We start from the raw sequence: 23152 nt of genomic DNA, 5'->3' as shown, positions 1-23152 counted from the left end.
CCATTAAAAATATTCAACTATTCTTCTTTTCAATTCTGTGTCAGAAAATTCCATCAGACCTTCTGGCTTCAGGAAATCCATTGATAGTGTGTCACTTTTGGGGGTGACATCTTGCTTTGTGCTTGTATTGAGTGTGAGGTAGCCTGCTTCTTTTTCTGTGACAGAGTTTTTTGTGTCTGAGGTCATGATAGGTTCTTGGTCTGAGGGGCAGTTACTCTGCCTGTGTTTCTCTCTGAACTTATGACCTAAGGGAAGGTTCAGTTCAGGGCCTGTGAGAGCAGCTTCTTGCTGCAGCTAAGCCAGATCAAAGTGCTCCAGATTAAAGGCAAGTTAGTTGACTGGATGTGGAGGTACAGGTGCAGGGTGGAATGGGCACAGGGTGGGTATAGGTGTGAGGTGGGCAGTCATGTGTGGGACTTCATTCAGATTCCAGCTGTCTGGATGAGCTTGTGTGGGGGGTCCTCACTCAAATTCCATCTGTCCAGTTCTCACCAGCAGGGCTTGGGTCCAGCAGAGCTCTGGGTCTGATAGGGCATAAGAAAACTCAGTCAAATTCCCACTGTCCTGCTTGCTCCTGGCAGATGGGTCCCACAGCTTTGCTGGTGGCTCCCAGTATGGTTCGGCTGTTACTGTGGCTCCCAAACTAATTGTTTTAATAAAAGTTCTTACTCAAATTTCTACTGTTCTGCTTGCTCCCTGCTCATCACTCCCTGCACCTATACCAGGATTTTAATGGCTGATTTACTGGATGTGCTCTCTTAATGGACTTGAACTCCAACCTTTTAGTTAGCAGTTGAGTTTTCATAATCCAGGGACTCCAGATGTACAAATAACTTTCTTAAGTAAAACAAATCTGAAGATCCATCTGGTCGAAATTATAGGCCATCACAGAATTTAAGAGATTAAGAGTTGAACTTCTGCTCTGCACTGTTACATTTCTTGGGAAGTTGAAGGACAGGTGGGCTGGGCTCAGGGCCCATATGATATGAAATGATAATTTGTGGTTCCACATGTTGCTGGAAGAAAAAGCTTAAATTAGATGATACAGGATTTCTGACAACCTCTCTCTGCATTACTGGACATGGCATACAAAATTAATCCATCTCCAAACTACCAGTATGGAATGTGCCACAAGAGGAAGAACCTTCCAGGAATCAGGTGGCACTGGGTGGCTATAGAACCTATCTCTCATGATGACTGGCATCTCTTCTTTGGGGAGACCATGCAAGTCCTAGAAGGAAAGGATGCTGGAAAGCAGGGCAAAATGTTTTATGTTATCTGGCAGAGAAACTGAGTTGTTGAGGAGGGCCTGAACACTCATTGTCTCTACAGTGGGAAGGTTGAGGATTACAGGGGAACCATGATCCCTAGTGAAGCACTTCTGCTTCACCACCAGGTCATGCTTTTTTACCCCATGGATAGGAAGCCTAGGGTGAATATAGGTCTCCACTAGATCAGGAAAAATTATCCCCAAACCTGAATTCCCCAGAACCGATGGCGCCATTCCCAACACATGGACTGATGATTCCAAAGAAGACGCTCTAGAAAGAACCTATGTGTTCCATCTATAGATACTGAAGGAGAAGGTGATGGAGGCCATGGAGACCCAGAAACATAAATAAGTCGATCGGTTTTGAATCTAGGGATGGGAGCTCCTCTCCTGCTTCTCTGTCTTAGCCTTGGAGGCTAGGCCACCTCTTCTTCAGACTCTTATAAAAAGCCATGAGGCCTCAAAAAAAATTATAGACCATTACTAAGTCCTTGGTGGATGAAAAATTCCTGAACGTATATTTCTGATGACAAGGGAAAACATGACAAGGATTATTTTTTACCCTCTTTTTATTTGAAGAAAGTAATGTAGACTTAAAGATATGAATGTGTTTGAATCTTTATAAAACCCTTTATTTGATGTTTAACTATAAAATATCTTAACTTCTCTGAGTTTCCTTACTTGTTCCATAGATATTGTAGTATCCAACACATTGCCATCAAGGTTATTCTGCCTCAAAGCAAATCCATGCATTTCAGAATATAATTGTGCCCCATAAAATTTCCAGTGATTGTACTATTTGAAAAGTCAATTACCAGACCTTTCTACAGAGATACTTCTGGATGGATATAAACCATCAACATGTTGGCTTGACACTGAGTTCTTAACTTTTAGCCTCATTGGAGTGATCATAAAAACACTTACCAATTAAAATGTAGTGAGAAGCAAATGATGCAATGTATATAATGTATGTTATAGTATAGAGAAAACAGAAGAATATCTATTTGTGTTTTATTGACTGGGCAAAGGCAGTTGACTATGTGGATCATAACAAGCTATGGGTAACATTGAGAAGAATGGAAATTCCAGAATATTAATTGTGCTCATGTGAAATCTATTTCTGGAACAAGAAATTGTTGTCTAAACAGAGCAAGGGAAGACTGCATGGTATAGAACCAGGAAAGGTGTCAGAATTGCATCCTTTCTCCATACCTGGACAGTACACTGAGCAAATCATTCAAGAAGTTGGACTCTATGAAGAAGAATAAGTCATGAGGATCAGAGGAAGACTCATCACTAACATGTGTTATGTAGATTACACAATCTTGCTTGCTAAAAATTATGAGGACTTGAAATGTTAGCACATTTCACTTTTGTAGCCAAAAGATCAAGGATTACAGCCTTCAATATGATTTGCATCTCAACATTAAGAATACAAAATTCCTCATTACGAGGCTGAGAAACAACATCATGACAGATAGAGAAAAGACTGAATTTGTTAATAATTTCCTCTTTCTTGGATCCACAATCACATCTTTGGTGCCAGGAGTCAGGCGATCAGGAGACATATTACACTGGGCAAGTCCACTGTTAGGGAACTCTCCAGATTACTGAGGAGCAATGATGCCAGTTTGAAGACTAAGGTGTATCTGATTCAAACCTTGGTCTTTTCAATCACTTGCTATGCATCTCTTACACTGGGCGAGTCCACTGTTAGGGAGCTCTCCAGATTACTGAGAAGCTATGATGCCAGTTTGAAGACTAAGGTGTATCTGATTCAAACCTTGGTCTTTTCAATCACTTGCTATGCATCTGAGAGATGGACAATGAATAAAGATGACAGAAGAAGAAATGATGTCTTTGGGTTTTGGTGTTGGTATAGCTTACTCAATATGGACTGCCAAAACAGCAAATAGATGTCTTAGAAAAAGTATAATTAGAGTACTCCTTTAAGGAGGTGATGGTGAACCTTCATCTCACATACTTCGGGCACTTTGCTAAAAGAGGCTTTTCCTTGGAAAAGGGCATAATCCTTGGAAAGGCAGAGGATCAGTGAAAGAGAGGAAGATCTCCAATGAGATGGATTAGCCCAGTGACTATAGCTATGGGCTCAAGTGTGACAAAGAGGATGAGGATGGCACAGGATAGTACAAGGTTAATATCTATTGTTTATGGGGTCTTTATGAGTTGTACCTGACTTGATGGCACCTAACAACAATAAAAATAATATAACATATATGGAAAATATTTATTTTACAGAGAAATAGTTTGAACTAAATCAAGTTGAAACTTGACTCCTTGATTTACAAAATTGACAACTTAACATGATAATGTTTCATAGAGGTTTTAGCTTGTTGTTACTTTTACTTCAAAGGTCATATCAGTCTAGACAGATTTTTTCCAATCTCAGGAGACGGGAATGGATTGTTGGGGTGAGGTTCTGCTATGGATGTGGGAATGCTGAGCTGGAAATAATATGGAAGCTGTGAGACAGGCTTGAGTTTCAACCTTGATTCTACCTTGGAAATATGATGATTTGGATAAGTGAGATACAGTCTCTGTACTGTTAAATGAGGATTATGATGGCTTGGAGCTCTTAGAACTATTTTAAGAATCATATAGGAAATAGGAACACCTTTGCAAGAGTGGTTAGACTGCTTCCTTTGACAGATTCTCCGCCTTTTCCAGTGACTACCACATGTGTTTTGCTCTGTTGTTGTTATGTGCTGTTGAGTTGGAGCTAACCCATATCTGACCCTCCAGTGGGTTTTCAGAGGCTGTAAATGGCTCAGAAGAGATTTTTCCTCTTTCCCATGAATGAGCTGGGGGATTAGAACTTTCTGCCTTTGCGTTGGCAGCAAACCAGTCATTATTAGCCAGAATGGGTTGAAAGGTAGAATAGATTCAACGTTAACAAGTGCATTTATAGAAGTAGACCTTGGCATCTTTCTCCTATAGAGCTGAATGACTGCAAACTGCCAACCGCTTGGGTAGCCGCCAAGGGCTTATACTGTCAGGGCTTAGGCACCAACCATCCATCGTTTTCTTAGAGTTTTTCCACCATGAATCTTTTTTCCTGTTCCCTACAGCCTCTCTTCTTTCAGTGTCATTTACTCCTGGTCCACTTGCATTGCCTTCAGCTCTTACAGCATTTCTAGAGGACTGACTTCTGTCATGTGGAAAATTTCTTATGGCCTGAAGAGCACCAGAGCATCAGCTCTCTCAAAAAGTGTCCCTCAGTGACAAACCTGAAACCTAGTGGTGCTCCACGGAGTCTGGAAACCTTGGTTCTTCTATTCTCTGGGGGAGTCATTTGCCCAGACAGCATATCCAGTCTTCATATTCCTTCATATATTCTTTTCTCCATTCTTATCTCTGAGAAGCATTTATTCTTACGCTAAGGACCTACCTCATTTACTAACCTAAAATTCTCTTCCTATTTCTGTCCAAAGGCCTAACTGGTTTTAATATGGAGAGAACTCTATAAATTGTGTTCATATATAGGAATTTCTGGGGAGTTTATGCAATTTTAGCAGACCTACCATAATGTTCTGTGTAAAGTACATAGAACTCCATCACACACTGAACTCAATAGTTTGTTGTTTTTTTTTAATGTAACTGAAGGGCAGAAGCTGAGAAGTAAGCCCCGAGAAACAACGAATTCTCTCCCCACACCCCAGTTTTTAGTGCTTTTGCTAGTGACAATAGACTTTGCTATCAATTGGAAATGACTGGGATCTCACACTTGGGATATTTCTCCAGATAACAGTCAGAAGATACTGATTTCTTCTGCCATCACAACTAGTTGCCTCAAATGATCTTCCCTGTATGTGAGATTCACTACAGAATTCCTATGCATCTGGACTCATAAATATTTACTGTCCTCTATCTATGCCTTCAGAAAACAGAGGCTGAAACGTGTACTGACACCCTCATAGACTGTGAAGGAGTGTGGTTTTTCTTTTAATAGGAAGCTTCCTAGATCCCAATGGGTATGTAGGTTCAGAGATCCTAGAAATGGCTATATCGGTTTGAGAGCATTGCTTTGCCAATTTGCTTGTGCTTAAGTAGAAAGCAAGTTTATGGACAAAATCCAGAAATGAATATTTTTTTAAATTAAAGTTTTTATTTTAATTGTCATTTTAACAAAAGTTAACAGAAAAGTTAGATTTTCATTCATTCATTGTTGCACATTTTACACCTCCCTCCCTTCCCCCCAAAGTTGACTTTTTATTTTCATTAAGTTATTTACAAAATTCTAATACAAATTCGAACAAATTCTTTCCATTTCACTCACCCTCACCACCCATAAAATTGTTCAACCCAATGATTAATCCCCTCTTTCCCCTGCACATCCACATCCCTCTTCTTCCAGCCTCTCCCACCCCTCCTGGATCCTTATACTCATTCTATAATAACGGTCTTATACAATATTTATCCTTGTGGGACTGAGTTAGTTCCCTCAGCATATTGCTTCGTATTTGCTCATCTAAATAAACCTCTGTTTCTTCCCAAGTTTACAAGTGCCCAGTTCTTCCTCTTAGAATTCCAATGACTTTGTAAATTGTTTTTGCTTATGATTTGGGAAAATTATGTAAGCTTTCTAGGCTTTAATTTACTTCTCTGAAAAAGGGAAAGGCTGTTTGTGATGACAAATATTATGTATCCATTTGCCTAGACTATGATTCTCAATGGTTTGTCAGACGTGTTTTTCCATGAAGTAGTAAAACATAACCATCCTTCAATTTGTAAGCTGCTTTAAGTATTGTAGCAGCTGGAAGTTAACTGATTGAAAGCCAATCAGTTTCCTCAGAGGTGTGGTCAACATCAAATATATATCTATACAAGTGGTCCAGCAAAGCTCACTCTCTTGATCCTGCATCCAACTCACCATCTTCTGACCTCTGGTTCTTGGGCCATGAGCAAGCAGCCTCACCTGTAACAACATGAGTCAGGAGAAACCTCCAGCCTGCCCCCTGACCTATAGATATGGGACTTACCAGTCTCCACATTTGCTGTGTGAACTATTTATTTGAAATCTCTCTCTTTCTCTGAATGTCACTGGTTTGGTCCTTTAGAGAATCTAGCCTAAGACTCAATCACACACAAATTATGGATGTTTAACATTTAGCAGGCAGGTACTCTCCTGAGCTCATTTTGGACTTCTGTTACTTTGGTAACGGTGAAATATCCATCTTCCTGTCTGATATTTGCTCTGCAAGAATTCCCCATCTCTCAATGTGTGCGCTCTTAGTAGACAACTAAATCCAGGAACCTCCTTTCTTACCATTGAAATGAATGCAGTTCCTTTTGACAGAAGTTCCTTTGCCCTACTCAATACATCTACAAAGAAGATAAATAACTAAAGTCTGGCTTATCAGGTTTTAGTTTAATGGTTTTCATATTGAGCAACATAGTTCGCTTTATTATTTAGTCACTATAGCAACAACAATGGCAATGAAGTGAAAAAAGATTAGCAAAATTTTGTGAAGGGCAGCTCAAGAAGACAAAATAAAGTATTATGAGGAAATATACAAAGAGCCAGGGTTAGAAAATAACAAAGAGAAAAACTTGCTCAGCCTTTTTCAAGTGGAAAAAACTGAAAAATGAATTCAAGCTGCAAATTTCAATATTGACAGATGCTAAGGGCAAAATCTTGAATGATCTAGGAAACATCAAAAGAAGATGGAAGGAATATTCAGAGTCACTGTTCCAAAAAGAATTGGCTGACACAAAACCATGCCAGGAAGTTTTATATGATTAAAAAAAAAGTAATGAAAAGTTTAAGCTGTATGGAAGGCATGATGAAAAAATAAGGCCCTAATATTGTCAGAATACCAATTGATTTGTTTCAACAAAGAGATGCAGTCCTGGATGTGCTCACCAGTCTGTACTAGACAATTTGAAAGATTGCTCTCTGCCCAAGTGACAGGAAGAGAAACATATTTGTTTCCATCATAAAAAATATGATCCAACAAATGTGAAAATTATCAAATACTATTAATATCATGTGCAAGTAAAATACTTTGGAAGATCATTACAAAACTTAACAACATCAACAGCAACATAGAGAGAGCTCTGTGGCCTCTTGGATAGAAAGTTATGCTACCAAGCCAAAGGTGGGTGATTTTAATCTGTGGCTCTCAGGCCTGGTTTTAATTGTTTTTGGTCAAACATTCTTCTAATTGGAATAGCACTGGTCTGCCCATTTGCTGTACAGAGGTAACTCATGGTTGCTGTGAAGCTGAACACTCTAATACTGTGTCAAATGCGATAATGGTTACCCATGGTGGACAGTGTTTGGTGGAGTTCACCAATTAAAACAAGCTTGGAAGCAGGAGTGGCATCCACTTCCGAAATAGCTTGCCTCCAGAAACTCAATGAACTTGGAGAAATGATAGTGTTCAGGTCTTTCATTCATAAGGTTGCTATGAGCCACCTACAACTTGACAATACTTAACAAAAACAACAACAGCAACATTACAAAACAGCTAGAGCAACACATTGACAGAAAATTTTCAACAATTCAAGTTGGCTTTAGAAAAGTACATGGCACTAGGGACATCATTGTTGATGTCAGATGAATCTTGGTTGGAAGCAGAGAATACCAGCGGGATGTCTATCTGTGTTTTATTGACTTAGTGAAGGCAGTTGACTGTAAGGATCACAGCAGACTATGGATAAGACTAAGAAGAACGACAATCCAGGACACTGATGTTGAGCTGTAATTATTTCCATTGAACTTGTGAAAAGACACAGGAATTTTCCACAATATGTGAAATGAGGAGAAGTTGGAATGTGAACCCAGGTGAGATCAATTAAGCTATATACATTCTGAAGCACCTTATGTAGTTTCTGGGACACAGACACTTTTCAATCATAGTTAATTATGCTTTTGTATTTGGAGAAAAATCACTACCAACTATGAGAAAAGTAAGGTAACATGCCTAAGTATATTGTTGTTGTTATGTGTCATTGAGTTGCTTGTGACTCAAAGCGATCCTAGTATGTACAATAGCCCTGAAACCTGCTCCATCCTGTGCCAACCTTATCATCTCTGACACACCTACCCTCATTACCCCAGTCACTGAATTGATCCATCTCATCGAGGTTCTTCTTCTCTTGCACCATCCCTCCACCCTTCCAAGCATGATGTCCTTCTTCACCAACTGGTCTCTTCTTGCAATATGCCCAAAGAATGTCAGAGGAAGCCTCAGAATCCTTGCCTCCAAGGAGCAGCCAGGTGTTACCTTCTCCAGGACGAATATCCTGGCAGGGCATAGTATATTCAGTTCTCTTCTCCAGCACCACAGCTCATAGGCATCAATTCTTTTTCAATCATCCCCAGTCATTGTTCAGCTTTCTGACACATAGCAATTGTGAAGACTATGGCCTTGATCAGGCACACTTTCGCCTCCAGACTGATGTCATTGGTATTCTGTACTCTTGAGAGTTCCCTGACAGCAGACTCTCCCAATGCAATTTATCTTTTGATTTCCTGGATGCTGATACCAAGAGTGTTGATTGTGCAGCCAAGCAAACTAAATTTGTTAACAATATCAATCTCTTCACCATCTATCATAATATTGCCAAACAGCCCAGTGGTGAGAATCTTTGTTTTCTGGATGTTGAGCTTCAATCCATATTGAAGGCTGCAGTCCTTGACCTTCTGCAGCAAGTGCTTTAAGTCCTCCTCAGTTTCAGCGAGCAGGGTTGTGTCATCTACATAATGCAGGTTGTTGATGATTCTTCCACCAATCCTGATGCCAAACTCTTCATCATAGAGCCCAGCCTCCTGGATGATCTATTCTGCATATTGATTGAAAAGCTATGGAGATAGGACACATCCCTGGCGTACACCGTTCCCAATTTTGAACATGTAGTGTTTCTTTGCTCTGTTCTGACGACTGCTTCCTGGTCCAAGTACAGATTTCACATAAGCACAGTCAAAAGTTCTGGGATTCCCATTCTTCTCAGAGTCAGCCATAGTTTATTGTGATCCACACAAATACTTTTGCATAGTCAATGAAGCATAGATAGCACAAAAAACATAAAACAGTTATGCAGTAGTTAATTATTTGCTATTCATGTGGTTCATCACTGTTATGGACTGATTTATGTTTCTCAAATCTGAGAATAGGAGCTTGTTTGGGTTTCTATTTAACATGAAATCATACTTGAAACATGAACTCTTACTTGAGTAGCCCAGGCCAGTAATGCTGCTGTCAATGTAAGAGAGTTAATTCAAAGTGGCTGCTGTCTTTAGAAAGAAAAGAAAGGACATACAGAGAGAGATGAAGAGTGAGATTGCCTTGTGATAATGGAGACAGAGTTTGGAGTGATGCCTCTGGAAATTAGAAATGGATTTCAGGAAGCCACTGGATGTTAGGTGGGAGATGTATTAAAGACTCTACATCAGATACTTTGTATTTAAGGTGAGCCTCTCATTTCCATTTTGGAGACTGGGTGACATAACTGGACTCTGTAAGATGGGCACTTTTGTTTTGGTTGAGGGTCATGTGCAATGTTTTGTTGTTTTTTTAAGCTGCCTCTTGTTTAGAGTCCACAAGACTTCCAGGAGGGCCTTTGTTTTTAAAAGTTGGTTGTTATTATATTTTTGAGGAACATTCTTTTAACTTGTACAGCACTCTTCTGTCAATGCTGAACTTTGTGCCATCGGGGTGTCAAGTACCATAACGACTGCCCAGGGTGGACAGTGTTTAGTGGAGCTCCAAGTTTTAAGACAGATTTTGAAGCAAGAGTGGCATCCACTTCCTAAACTACACACTTCTGGAAACTCTATGAACTTGCAGAAATGACGGTAGTTACAGAAAGGCTTCAGGTCTTTTGTTCCTAGGGTCACTGAGTCGTGCTCTACTCGATGGCAATCAGCAACCACAACCACCACCTCAGTATGCTCCAGAAGAAGCCAAGCTTGCTATTCCCTTGATCTCAGAATTCCAACTTTCATAACTATGACATAATAAGCATTTAGCATCATATGCTTGAAAGTTTTACAAAGAAAATCGTTGTTTCATTAAACTGTTCAAACACATGATGTTTTACAACATTGATTACAGGACCTGCACGGTAAGGACACTTTTCCCCACTTCTGACCTGCAATTTCATTTCCCTTAATCTTCCTTTTCTACACCTTCCTGCTTGTAAGACTTTATCCTTAGGCAAATGATATTCTTTTGATCTCCTAAAGCAAAAAACTTGTGTTATTTTAAGCGTTTGTATTAATTTGTTGAAGCAATCCAAAGAAATGAATACAGCCATCTTTGTTATTTTCTCCGGGGTCTCATTGCATTGCTAGAGAGCATTAGGGAATCTGGGTCCTCTGACTGTATTGAACAAGTTGTGTTAGGAGGAAGGACCAGGGCTAAGATCCTTTTCTTGGGGCAAGTGTGTTCCAGAGCTTGAACTCTGCCCTAGCTTAAGGCATGCTTTGGGTATGTAGTCAGGAGGGACCCATCTCTGCAGAAAGCCGCCATACTTGCTCTCTTAGTAAGAAAGTGAAAATGAGAATGAATTCCAACATGATGAATTTGGCACAGTGACCGCAACAATGGGCTCACACCCAGCGGCTGTTGTGAGGGCAGCACAGGACAGGGCAGTTTATTCTGTGGTACGTGATGTTGCCAAGAAGCGAGCAAGTAACAATAACAGTCGCGTAAAGATCCTGCTGACATCTTTGATCTTCTGGAGTAACAGGCCAAAAAAGCCACTGAGTCTTTCCCCAGTCACCCCTGAAAGAGTTGATGCCGCAAACAGTGTGGATAACTTCACAAAGTTAATTGCTGTAACAGAACTTTGCAAGGAAGCAGTGAGCCCTCAACAGGTATTTGAAAATGCTCTGAAATCTAACAGCATGCTAACCATATCCACAATCCCTACTGTTTAGCTGATTTGGAATTTCGTCTGTATTTCTCAAGAGGCCGCTCTGACTCCTTCTCAAGCATATTTCAATTCAAACAATCTCGCTTTTAGATCTTTTTTAATGCCTATGCTTATTGCTCCACGGATACACAATAAAACCCCAGGCTCTTGAGTGCCGACTATGCATAGAGAAATTTTTGATAGAGTGAATTCCTCGGAGAAAGTTAAACAGCCTCTACTCTTTTTCCTTCCCTTCTTCAGGTGTTTTCGATTTTTCTTTTCTTCTTGTTCTTCTTTTTCTTTTCCGAATCTAAGGTTAACATTTACTGGACTCCAGGCTTCCTGTGAGCGATGATGTCGAATTAAATCTGACCTTTTCACAATCGCCGCTCTGATCCGTTGCAAATGACCAGGGGTAAAGAGTGGCTTCACTCACCCAGCACCACCAGCCCCGTGCTCGGCAGCTGCTTTGCAAGGCTATTGCCCATCACAGCAAAGTGGTGTGGATCTGGAAGACTCAGGGCTGGCCTGACTTCCTGGATGTTCTGCCTCGGTCAATACGTCAATAATCAGTGGGGAAGCCAGTTCCTTCTCCCTTAACCCCTGGCCTTTGCACACACTCACTCTTCAGCAGACTCCCTGATCACTCTGGGGTTGACTTTCACATGCTCCTCTTGTTAAGGTTGTGGCTGGGTTTTAAAATAATGAGACCAGCCTGAAAGCAGTGCTCTGGGGAGCGAGCAGACTTCACCCGTGCTCAATAACACTTGGACTTCAGCTCCGGCATTCTTCCGGATAAAGTTTCACTTTTAGAATTTCGCTGTAGCTTGGCCCACTTTGAGGACTGAGTGTTTTCTGGGGGAGAGTTTTTCTTTTCTTTTCTTTTCTTTTTGAGGGGACTCTGGTGGGAGCTAGACTGCTGACCCTAAATCTTCTCCTCTGCGGTGGTTAGAATCCACTATCTCCATTAGAGAAAGATGGACAATCTCTTCCCGCGTGACTTACAGCCTTGGAAACTCTAAGGAGTGTCAGCTATGAGGTCATTCCGACTTTGATGGCAGTGAGTTTTAGAGTTTTTTCTTCAGGTGGTAGTTTTGTGTTATTAAGAGTCCTTTTACGAGTGTGTATAGGCAGAATACTAACCTATGTTTGATCTCCTATTAAAAGATCCCTTATTGGGCATAGTTTATTCTGCAAAGAAATTGTCCCAGAGGAACTTGAGAAAAGAACTTGAGGATTCTATATTCTTTGAACATAAGATGTTAATTAATTCTTCATATAAGGAGTTAGTTCCATTCCTTGATGAAGGTCTGCCAATATACTTCTCAATGAAGGTCTGCCAATGTACTTAAGCCAAGGTAACACGGCTATCCTTCATCTCTCAGGTGATCCTGCCAATCTTTCTTTGTGATGGGAGTTGTGAATACAGATTTTTTGAGTTCTTTTGAATAGCAATATTTGAAAGTACCCTTATATTCACAGGTATGTTCAAGGCCTTATGGGCAAGTTGTAGAAAAGGAGAGGGCTGGAGAGACCAGACAAGATTTGTTATTTGAGTCTCCTCATTATCCAGTTTAAAAAAAACAAACAACAAACAACACAAACACAAACAAACCAAACAACAAGAAGGATCAAAGATCATCATTTAGGCCCGGTGTGAATGCTGAGACACTATGCTTATTTGTTATTATTGCTCTTAGTCGTCATCAAGTCGACTCTAACTCACACTTGTCCTTTGTAGAACAGAACACACTCCTACCTGTTCATGTGCCGCAGTACAGACTTTACTGTGATCCGAGGTGCAGTCACTGTGTCAATCCACCTCATCGAGGATTTTCTTCTTCTTCATGACCCTTTACTTTATCAAGCATCACGTGTTTCATTAGAGACTGGCACTTACAGAGAATATGCCCAAACTGTGTGAACCGAAGTCTTACCACTCTTCCCTTTAAAATGCACCACAGCTGTACCTTTTTCAAGAAAGATTTGTCCATTTTCGTCATCTGGAAAATGAATATTCTTAAGGAGTATCACAATTCAAAAGCCTCAGTCCTTCTTTGGTTTTTTCCTAGTCATCGCCCAACTTTCAAGTGCTTATTTAATGCTTGTTAAATGTCTAAACAATGCATTGAGACGGCACCGGGAATAGTCACACACCATGATGGCGTCCCAAGTCATTCCCTCACACAATTGACTTACGCTGCATGATTAGCTACCATGTTCTCGTAATTTGGGCTTCAGCTACATTGGGGAAAGCCTGTGATATGCCTGAGACACGGATTTATTTCCTGGTCTCCACTTCAGTTTGTGCTTTGTCGACAGAATCTAAACTACTCACTTAAATGCGTACAGAAGTGCACACACGCGCAAGGGTATTCATTTGTAAACTGTTGCATTATAGTCTGAAAGCACTTTTCTTTTTTTTTTTTTCTCTTAGAAGCTATTGGAAGAAATGGATTAGAAAATTGAAAAATACAAGAGACAGAGTCGAAGTGTGTGAAAAACAGGGTGTTTTGCTGAAGAAGCCAGTCAGTTGTGGCTGTTTGAGGAAATACATATTGCTACAGTCAACAGCATAGCCGTCTGGGAGAATCCTGGGGGGAGAAGCACAGGCCGGTGACGGGGAATTGCTGTTTTTCCGCTTTTGCCCACTCTGCATATACCTGCCTGAGGGACAGAAAGTTAATATCAAGTTACTCATGTTTTTCTTCTTATTATTTTTTTCTTCATCTGTAGGCAGGACTTTGTTGGCTGCGGCATCTCTTCTGATTCCCTGGGGCTGAGTGGCAGCAGGAGGCTGCTGGCCTTGTGTCCAGGTGTTGCTGCCAAAGGAAGGCAGTTGATACATTAAACATAGATCCAGCGCTTCCCCCTCTGCGGGGCAGGCCTGGGGCGATTGTACAGCTGTCCAAGGCCTCCTTTCTCATGGACATGTTCTCAAATTTCTTGATCTTTTATACTTTTAAATAATGCTTTAGCCACGTTATTTCCAGTCGCCAAGAAGGGACATCCTGCCAGGGAAAAGGCGAGGGTCAGCAAAGGAAAAGAAAAGATCCTCTTTGAGATGGATTGACAACAGTGTGCTGATGTGTATAGCAGACATTGGGAGGCTGGTCGACCAAATACTGAGCTAGGTTGTGCTCTGGCGCACATGGGGTCGCTGTGAGTCGGAGACGACTCCCTGGCGCTGACCCACATCAGCACTTTCTGCGTCTTTTATTTTGACTTTGGCTGGGGTGTTGATGGTTTGTCTTAGGATTTCTACAGGTTGCTTGCATTTGGGCATATTGTTCAAAGGGACCAGTCGTTGGGGAAAGAAAGACATCATACCAGGAAAGGTCGAGGCTCAGAGAGAAAGGTGTGCTACCTGTATGTTTTGACATGATAACTAGAAGAATGGCCTTAGAGCTCATGAGGATGGAACCAGACAAGGCAAGATTCAGAGCTGTGGTTCACAGGGCCACTGTGAGTCTTAGCTCCATGGCTCCTAACAAAAATAACAATGGGCTTCTTGGACTTTTCTACCTATTACTGAAGAGGAAAAAATTCACCCCTGAAGAAGGACACTCTCATTTTTGGATGTGTCTGAGGTCTGAGCATAATGAATAAGGAGAGAAAGAAAAGAGCTGGGGATTTAATTCTTTGCCAGTTACTGACAAATGGATTGCAGTTCCTCATGACTTCATGTATACAGAGGAGATTTCCCTACAGACTTTTCCAGGGTCTGAAATTCATCATCAGGCCTTCCTTTTGAGGTATCCCTGGGGTGGGTTTGAACGGCCAACTTCCGCTTAGTCATGCAGCACATAACTGCTTCTGCCACCAGGGGATCTTTTCTTCCTTTTCTTGATATGTCAGCAAGAATAGAAGTAAGAGGGCCGTCGATTATGCAGAGACAATGAAAGGACTTAACTTTGTCCTTTCTATGGATGAAACATTCTAATAATATGGACAAAACACACAGATTTTGGCCTGAGGAGATCTAGACTCATATTCTGGCTCCATCTTAAATCAAGGGATGACTGCATAGTTTGTTGTTGTTGTTACGTGCCATCTACTCGCTTGGGACTCATAGCGACCCTATGCACAAGAGCGCTAAATGCCGTTCTATCCTGTGCTAATCTCGCCGTCTCAAACACACTCATTCCCACCACTCCACTCACAGAATCGATAAAAACATAGAACACTCCACGAATTTGCGTGTCATCCTTATGCAGGGTACAATTTAAAAACAAAACAAAACAAAACCCTAAACAGTATGCCTCAAAGTTGGATCCTTTCATCATAGTTATTCAATCGGTGTGCTGAGCATATAATCTAAGTAGCTGGACTATATGAAGAAGAATGTGGCATCAGGACTAGAGGAAGACTCATTAATAGCTAATGAATGCACCATTTGGAAATTTTTGTGGTTTTGTTGTTGTTTGCATTTTGAGAACATAACCTAAACAAGGGAGAATTTGTACTGAGAAAAGAACAAACGTACACGTGTGTCTTTAGAAAAGTGCAGCTCCAAAGGCAAAGATAGTGACACTTCATCTCTCATAATTAGGACATGTAGTTGATGGGGCTATTCCTTGAGAAGGGACATCATGCTTGGAAAGACGAAAGGTCAGTGAAGGAGAGGAAAACTCTTAATGAGATGAAATGAGATGGTAACTTCAGCAAAGGGATTCAGTGTATCAGAGATGATGAGGATGGCACAGGATAGGGCAATATTTAGGTCAGCTATTCATAGGGTCGCTATGGGTCACACTTGATTCAGTGGCACCTGGCAACAAGAAGGAAGGACAGATTATTTCAATTTTATTTAGTTTTTTACATTATTTTATATTGGTTTGCTTACAAAGTTCGTATAGTGTTTCACACTTTTCTTCCTTCAGAGTCTGTTTCTTACAATCATTCCCATGCGTTGTTGTTGTTGTTATGTGCTGTTGAGTCGCCGGCGACTCATAGTGACCCAGTGTACAACAGCCCTAAACCCTGCTCTATCTCTTGCTATTTTTATTGTTTCTGACCCAGGGACAGAATCAATCTATTTCATCGAGGATCTTCCTCTCCTGTGCTGTCCCTTCACCCTCCCAAGCATGACACCCCTCTCCAAGAACTGATCCCGCCTTGCAACATTTCAAATGTATGTCAGACAGAGCTTCAGAATCCTTGCCTTCAAGGAGCAGCCTGGTTTAACCCTCTCCAGGATGAACTTGTTTGTTCTGTTAGCAGTCAATACTCTTCTCCAACACCACAGCTCAAAGGCATCGACTCTCCTTCTATCATCCCTAGTCATTGTCCAGCTTTCTAATGCATAGCAAGTAATTGCAAAGACCATGGCCTGGATCAGGCCCACCTTAGTCTCCAGACTGACATTGTCGCTTTTCAGTACTTTGGAGAGGTCTCTGACAGCACTTTCCCAATTCATCTTTTAATTTCCTGACTGCTGGTACCAAGAATGCTGATTGTAGAGCCAAGCAAACTGAAGCTGTCAACAATCTCAATCTCTTCACCATCTTTTATGATGCTGCCAGTTGGCCCAGTAGTGAGAATCTTTGTTTTCTTGATGTTGAGTTTCAATCCATATTAAAGGCTGCAGTCTTGACCTTTTGCAGCAGGTGCTTCATCTCCTCCTCAGTTTCAGCAAGCAGGGTTGTGTCATCTGCATAATTGTTGATGCAATCCTGATGCCACACTTATCCTCATAGAGCTCAGCCTCCCGGATAATCTGTTCCACATATAGATGAAAAGATATTGAGTTAGTGCACATCCTTGACACACACCATTCCCAATTTTGAACTGTGCAGTGTTTCCTTGCTCTGTTCTGACAACTACCTCCTGGTTCAAGTATGGGTTTCACATAAGCACAAGCAAGTATTCTGGGATTCCCATTCTTCTCAGAGTCAGCCACAGTTTGCTGTGATCCACACAGTCAAATACCTTTGCATAGTCAATAAAACAAAGATAAACATTCCTCTGGTACATCGGACATTAGCTATAACATCCCTAGTGCCACAGCCTCCTCTAAATCCAGCCTGCGCTTCAGGCAGTTCTCTGGTGATGTGCTGTTCCAGTCATTTTTGGATAATCTTCAGCAGAATCTTGCTTGCATGTGATATTAATGATACTGTTTGATAATTTCCACACTCTGTCAGATCACCTTTCTTTGAAATGGGAACAAATATAGATCTCTCCCAGTCAGTTGGCCAGGTGATTGTCCTCCAGATTTCTTGGCATAACTTGGTGAGCACATCCAGGGCAACATCTCTTTGTTAAAATATGTCAATCAGTATGCCATCAATTCCTGGGGACTTGTTTTTTATTTTCCTATGCATTATGTTTTATAAAATTAATCACCATTGGACTCGCTCACCATTACCCTGTCTTTTCAGGTCCTCGCTGGATCCTTCTCATTTCCTACACCCCCCCCCCCCACAAATGGAGGGATCACTATCTTCCTCCTAAAGGTTCCCAAAATGGAGAGACCTTGCCCCAGGGAAGTTTCAGTCCCCTATCTTCCCACAAGCACCCAAAAGTTCTGGGCCTGGGGAGCAATGTCTCACCTGATACACCTTCCCTCCAGAAGCTCAATGTCCCCAAATTTATTTTCAATATAAAATAAAACTTCAAATTTAAGAAATGTTAACTCTAATAAAAACCCAAATACCAGCTGCTTTGGTGATAAAGGTTGAATTTTCAAAAGGCTTTTTTGTTTGGTTTTTTTTTCTCCATTTTTTCCCTACCCCCTTTTTGTTTTACTGTTATTTTAATTTCATTGGAAGTTTACAAAACAAACTGGTTTTCCATCCGACCCTTAATACACATTGTTTTATTTTGATAATCATGGTACCCACAACAGGATCAGTCTTCCCTATTCTTCCTTATAATTCCCAGTAATCCTTCTATATTGCCCCTTCCTGCCTTCTTGGATTTACGCTTAGGCAAATGGTGTTCTACGATTGGTTATTCCAAGGAGTGAACGCTTCCCTAGCCTAATTTGTCACCATATAGACTTGCCTATTATTTGGCTGAGAGCCCTGCAACTCTGTTGGGTTTTCTTCCATGGCCATAGGGTATCTAAGGGCCATTATCTCAGGGGTTCCATGGTTCTGTTTTGCACCAGCAAGGCTGTTTTTTTAAACGTTTCCCCTCACTATCCAAGATTTTCTATTGTGATCCCTTTTAATGCAGTAAGTGCTGACAGCAGAGCACCATCTAGTACCTTTACTCTCAGAGATTTTGAAGCTGAGATGCACAAAATCCATTAGTTCTTTGAAGTAATTATTTCCTGAAGACTCCTGTTTGCTGTATATATACACCCCTTTCACACACAAATATGGATTCCTGGGAAGAACTATGAATTATTTTCAGCTCTGGTGGCCTAGAGGTAAGAAGCTCCCATGCAATCCCACAAGGCACATGTTTGAATTCACTATTTACTCTGTAAGAGGAGGATGGGTAATCACCTCCCGTGCAGTATACTGACTCTGAAAACCTGCTGGAGGGTCAGTGATAGGTTGGTTCCAACTTGACGGCACACAACAACAACGACAACGTCCTTAAAACAAGTCTTACTGACACTGTTTCTCACTTTTATACCATAAAATAAAAGCATATTGCCATTGTTACTGTTAATTGTCGTCAAGTTGACTCTACCTTGTAGTTACAGTTGTTGCTGAGTACCATCGATTTGGAGACGACCCATAGCTGACCTCTGGTGGGTTCATACGATCCATCTGTCTCTAATGGGTGGACCCACTAATATTTGAAATATCAGTGGCACAGCTTCAACTAACATGACAATATGCAAGCATCACAGTACAGTAAACTGCCATACAGGTATGAGCAACACAGTTTTAGTCAGTATTTATAGACAAAGCCTTTTACGACATGCAGACCTGGAGAATGTGGATGAGCATGTTTTAGTTATGCTATGTTTTTCTCCAAGAAATTACTCTTACTGAATTTCATTATTTCAAATGTGACATTTCATCTCAAGCATGCCACTGCAGTCCAAAGGCTGTGGTTTCCATGCACTAAGTTACTTAAATGGAACGAAGGCATAATCATAGTTCTTAGGACGTGTGAAGCAGTGACAGATACCCTCATTTTAATTTTCTTGTACAAGACTGTAATTCTATAATTCATCAAAGTGCAGTCCAGTTAAATTTATGGGTGTGAGAGCACAAGACATGATCTTTAACATGTGCAAAGGCTATGATTTCTTCCAATTGGATTAGGACCCAGAGACAGTACAGTATTATTTAAATTTTGAGAAATACAGAACAATGATGTTGCAAGAGAGAATTTCCTATTGTTAAGATAGTATTTTTTAAAAAACCCTTTGTTATTATTGTTATTAGGTGCTTTCAAGTCTAGTTTAATTCATAGCGACCATAGGACCTTATAATGAACACGTCTGGACCCTGTCTTGTCCTGTACTGTCCTCACCATCTCTGACATACTTGAGCCCATTGTTGCAGTCACCATGTCAATCCAGCTCATTGAGGATCTTCCTTTCTTTTGCTTATTCTCCAACTTTCCAAGCATCATATCCCTTTACAAGGAATAACCTAGAATAAACGTATGCCAAGAACATGGGAGATGAAGCTTCATAATTTCTGCCTCCAAGAAGTATTCTGGCTACATTTCCTTCAAAACATATCTGTTTATTATGTCTTTGAACAGATGGATATGGGGAAGAGTACACTGGGAAGGAAGATAAAATACAGGGAAAGGTATGTGTATAAATTCAGAACATTAAGGATTATATTATTGGAAGCTTGAAAAAGGAGCCTTTGTGTGCTTCAGGATATATGCTTTATGTATATTTAATATGTATATCAAGCAAATTGCAAAATTATGCTTTATCAAAAAGAATGTGGCATCTAGATCAGAGGAAGACTCATCAACAACCAGCATTATGTAGATAATACAATCTTACTTGCTTAAAGTGAAAGGGTCTTGATACACTTGCTTCAGAAAAACAAAGACTACAGCTTTCAATTACATCTCAATATCAAGAAAACAAAATTCCTCACTGGTGGCCTAGTGGTAAGAAGCTTCACTGCCAAGCTGAAGGCATGTAGTACAAAACTATTAGCTGCTCCTTGGAAGAAAGATGGACATTCTCCTTTGGGATTTACTGCCTCTAAAATCCCGCTAGAGGTTAGCTATGGGTCGGTTCTGACTTGATGGTAGATAACAACAACTGGGCCAATAGGCAACATCATGGTAGGTAAAGATTGACATTTTCAACAATTTAATCTTGTTTGGATCCACAATCAATACTCTTGGTATCGGCAGTCAAGAAAACAAATGACACGCTGCATTGGAAAAATCAGCTGTCAATTGCCCCTCCAAAGTGCAACAGAGAAATTATGAAATTTTTTTTAAATTATGAAATTTTAAAGACTAAATTAATGGTATTTTTCATTCCTTCCTATGCATCTGAAAATTGGACAATGAATAAGGATGACAGAAGAAGAGTCCAAACCCTTGATTTATAGTATTAAAGAAGAGTACTAAATATCCTATGAGCTGCCAAGAGAAAAGAAATATTTTGTAAAAAGCACAACCAGGGTTCTCCTCGGAGGCCAGGATGATGAAACTTTGTCCCACATACTTTCGATATGTTGTTAGTGGGGTCCAGTCCTTGGGCAAAAGATATGCTCTAAAAGGTGGAGGGTGATGGGAAGAAAGGAAGACTATCGACAAGATGGACTGATTCAGTTACTATGATAATGGGCTCAAGTGTGTCATAGATGATGAGGATGGCACAACATAAGGTCATGTTCAGATTCCATTGTTCACAGGGTTGTAGCTAACTCAACTGCATCTGATGTTAGTAGTGCCATAGTGTAAGATGCTAAGTGAATTTTCAACGGAATGAGAGAAAGCTAGGCAGTTTCCTTCCATAAAGGTTTATATCCTGGGAAGCCCTGTGGAAGGTCACTATGAGCTGAAATAACTGGACAGAAGTAGGTTTATTTCTTGCTGGCGTCAAGATAAAGAAGACAAGGAACAAAGAGGTCTCACTTGGAGAGGATGAAACCAGGTTGTTCATTGGAGGTAAAATTTTTGAAACTCCATCCCACATCCTTTGGGCAAGCTGCCAGGAAGGACCAAGGAAGGACCAGTCCTTGGAGAAGGACATCATACTTGGAAGGGTAGAAGAGCAGTGCAGAAGAGAAGATCCTGGATGAGATGGATTGGCGTAATGACATGTCAACAGCTCAAGTGTGTCAGATATGGTGAAGCTTACCCAGGATAGGGCAGCGTTCAGAGCTGTTGCTCATATGGTCACTGTGAGTCATAGTCTCGATGGCAGGTAATGACAACAGCAGAGTCACACTCTGATTTCTAGTTCTAACCACTTACTCTGGTAAGATCAGCAGTCTTATCCCATGGAATTTAAAAAAGGGTCAAGGACGAGTCAATCCCAACTCAATAGCATCATCTTCACTTCCAAGGACCACTTTGTAGTTACTTCTTCCAAGAAAGATACGCTTATTCTTTTGCCAAACCTTGGTATATTACTATTCTACATCAACACCACAATTCAGAGGCATAATTTCTTCTCTGTTCTTCCTTGTTTATTGTGTAACAGCAGCACAGTTGTTGTTAGGTGTCATTGAGTCAACTCTGGCGTGGATAAGAAACAAAAACCTTGCCCCGTCCTCTACTGTCCTAAACATCTCCACCATGGTTACGGCAGCACTTGTTGTTAGGTGCCATTCGGTTGAGTATGACTCATAGTAACCCTATGAACAACAGACCTGACCCATGTCCTGGCCTGTGATGTCCTCATCATCTCTGACACACTTGAGTCCACTGCTGAAGTCACTGTGCCAATACGTCTTGTTGAGGGTATTCCTCTCCTTCACTGACCCTCCACCTGTCTATGCATATGCTTGATGTCCTTCTTCATGGAATAGCCTCATCTAGCTACATGTTCAAAGTATGAAAGATGAAATGTCTCTATTTTTACCTCCAAGGAGCACTCTGTCTCACTTTCCCCCAAGATATATCTGTTTGTTCTTTTGGAAGTCCATGGGATATTCAGTACCCTTCTCAAGCACCAAAACTCTGAGACATCAGTTCTTCTTCTGTCATCTGTATTCATTATCCAGCTCTCTGAAGGATAGCAAGTGATTGACAAGACCATGGCCTGAATCAGGTGTGGTTTAGTCTTCAAACTGACATCATTGTTCTTAAGTAGCTTGGAGAGGTCCCTGACTACAAACTGACCCAATGAATATGCCTCCTGGTTTCCTGACTGCTGGTCCCAAAAATGTTGATTGTTGATCAACACAAGATGAAATCATTAACAGCTTCAATTCTTTCTCCATCTATCATGATGTTGACTATTGGTCCTGTGACCAATGTGTGAACACCTTTGATGTTGAGATGTAATCCATATCCAAGGTTGTAGTTTTTTTTTATCTTCTGCACCCAGCTATTTAAGTCCTCTTCACTTTCAACATCAAAGTTGTACCATCTGCATAGTGCTGGTTGTTGATGAACTTTCTCCCAGCTTGATTCCTTTCTGTATAGTACAGTTTCACCAATTATTTGCATACAGATTAAATAGGTATGAAGAAAGGATATATCTCTGACAAACACCATTTTTTATTTTAAATCATGCAGTGTGCCTTTGTGCCATTCTGAGAACTTCTTGGTCTAGGTACAGTTTTCTTATGAGCACAATTAAGTGTTGTAGAATTCACACTCTTCTCCACAGATACAAGAATGGCATCCACTTCCTAATCAACATGTCTCTGGAAATTATGACGTTTGATAAATGTTGATAGTTATAGAAAGGCTTCCGGCCTTTTGTTTGCTCGACTCTACAGCAATCAACAACAGCAACAACAACAACAACTAAATATTATCCATAATTTCTTACAGCCCACACAAGACTGAGAAAAACTGGATGAAATATGTTTACGGCATTGAAGTCTATGGGGGAGAGAATAGTCTAAAAGTATTATATTTTAGGGCATTATT

Source organism: Elephantulus edwardii, unplaced genomic scaffold (genome assembly GCF_000299155.1).
Source record: "Elephantulus edwardii isolate Elephantulus edwardi_28Jun2011 unplaced genomic scaffold, EleEdw1.0 scaffold00250, whole genome shotgun sequence".
NCBI classification, from domain to species: Eukaryota; Metazoa; Chordata; class Mammalia; order Macroscelidea; family Macroscelididae; genus Elephantulus; species Elephantulus edwardii.
Note: the sequence above shows the minus strand (reverse complement) of the source record.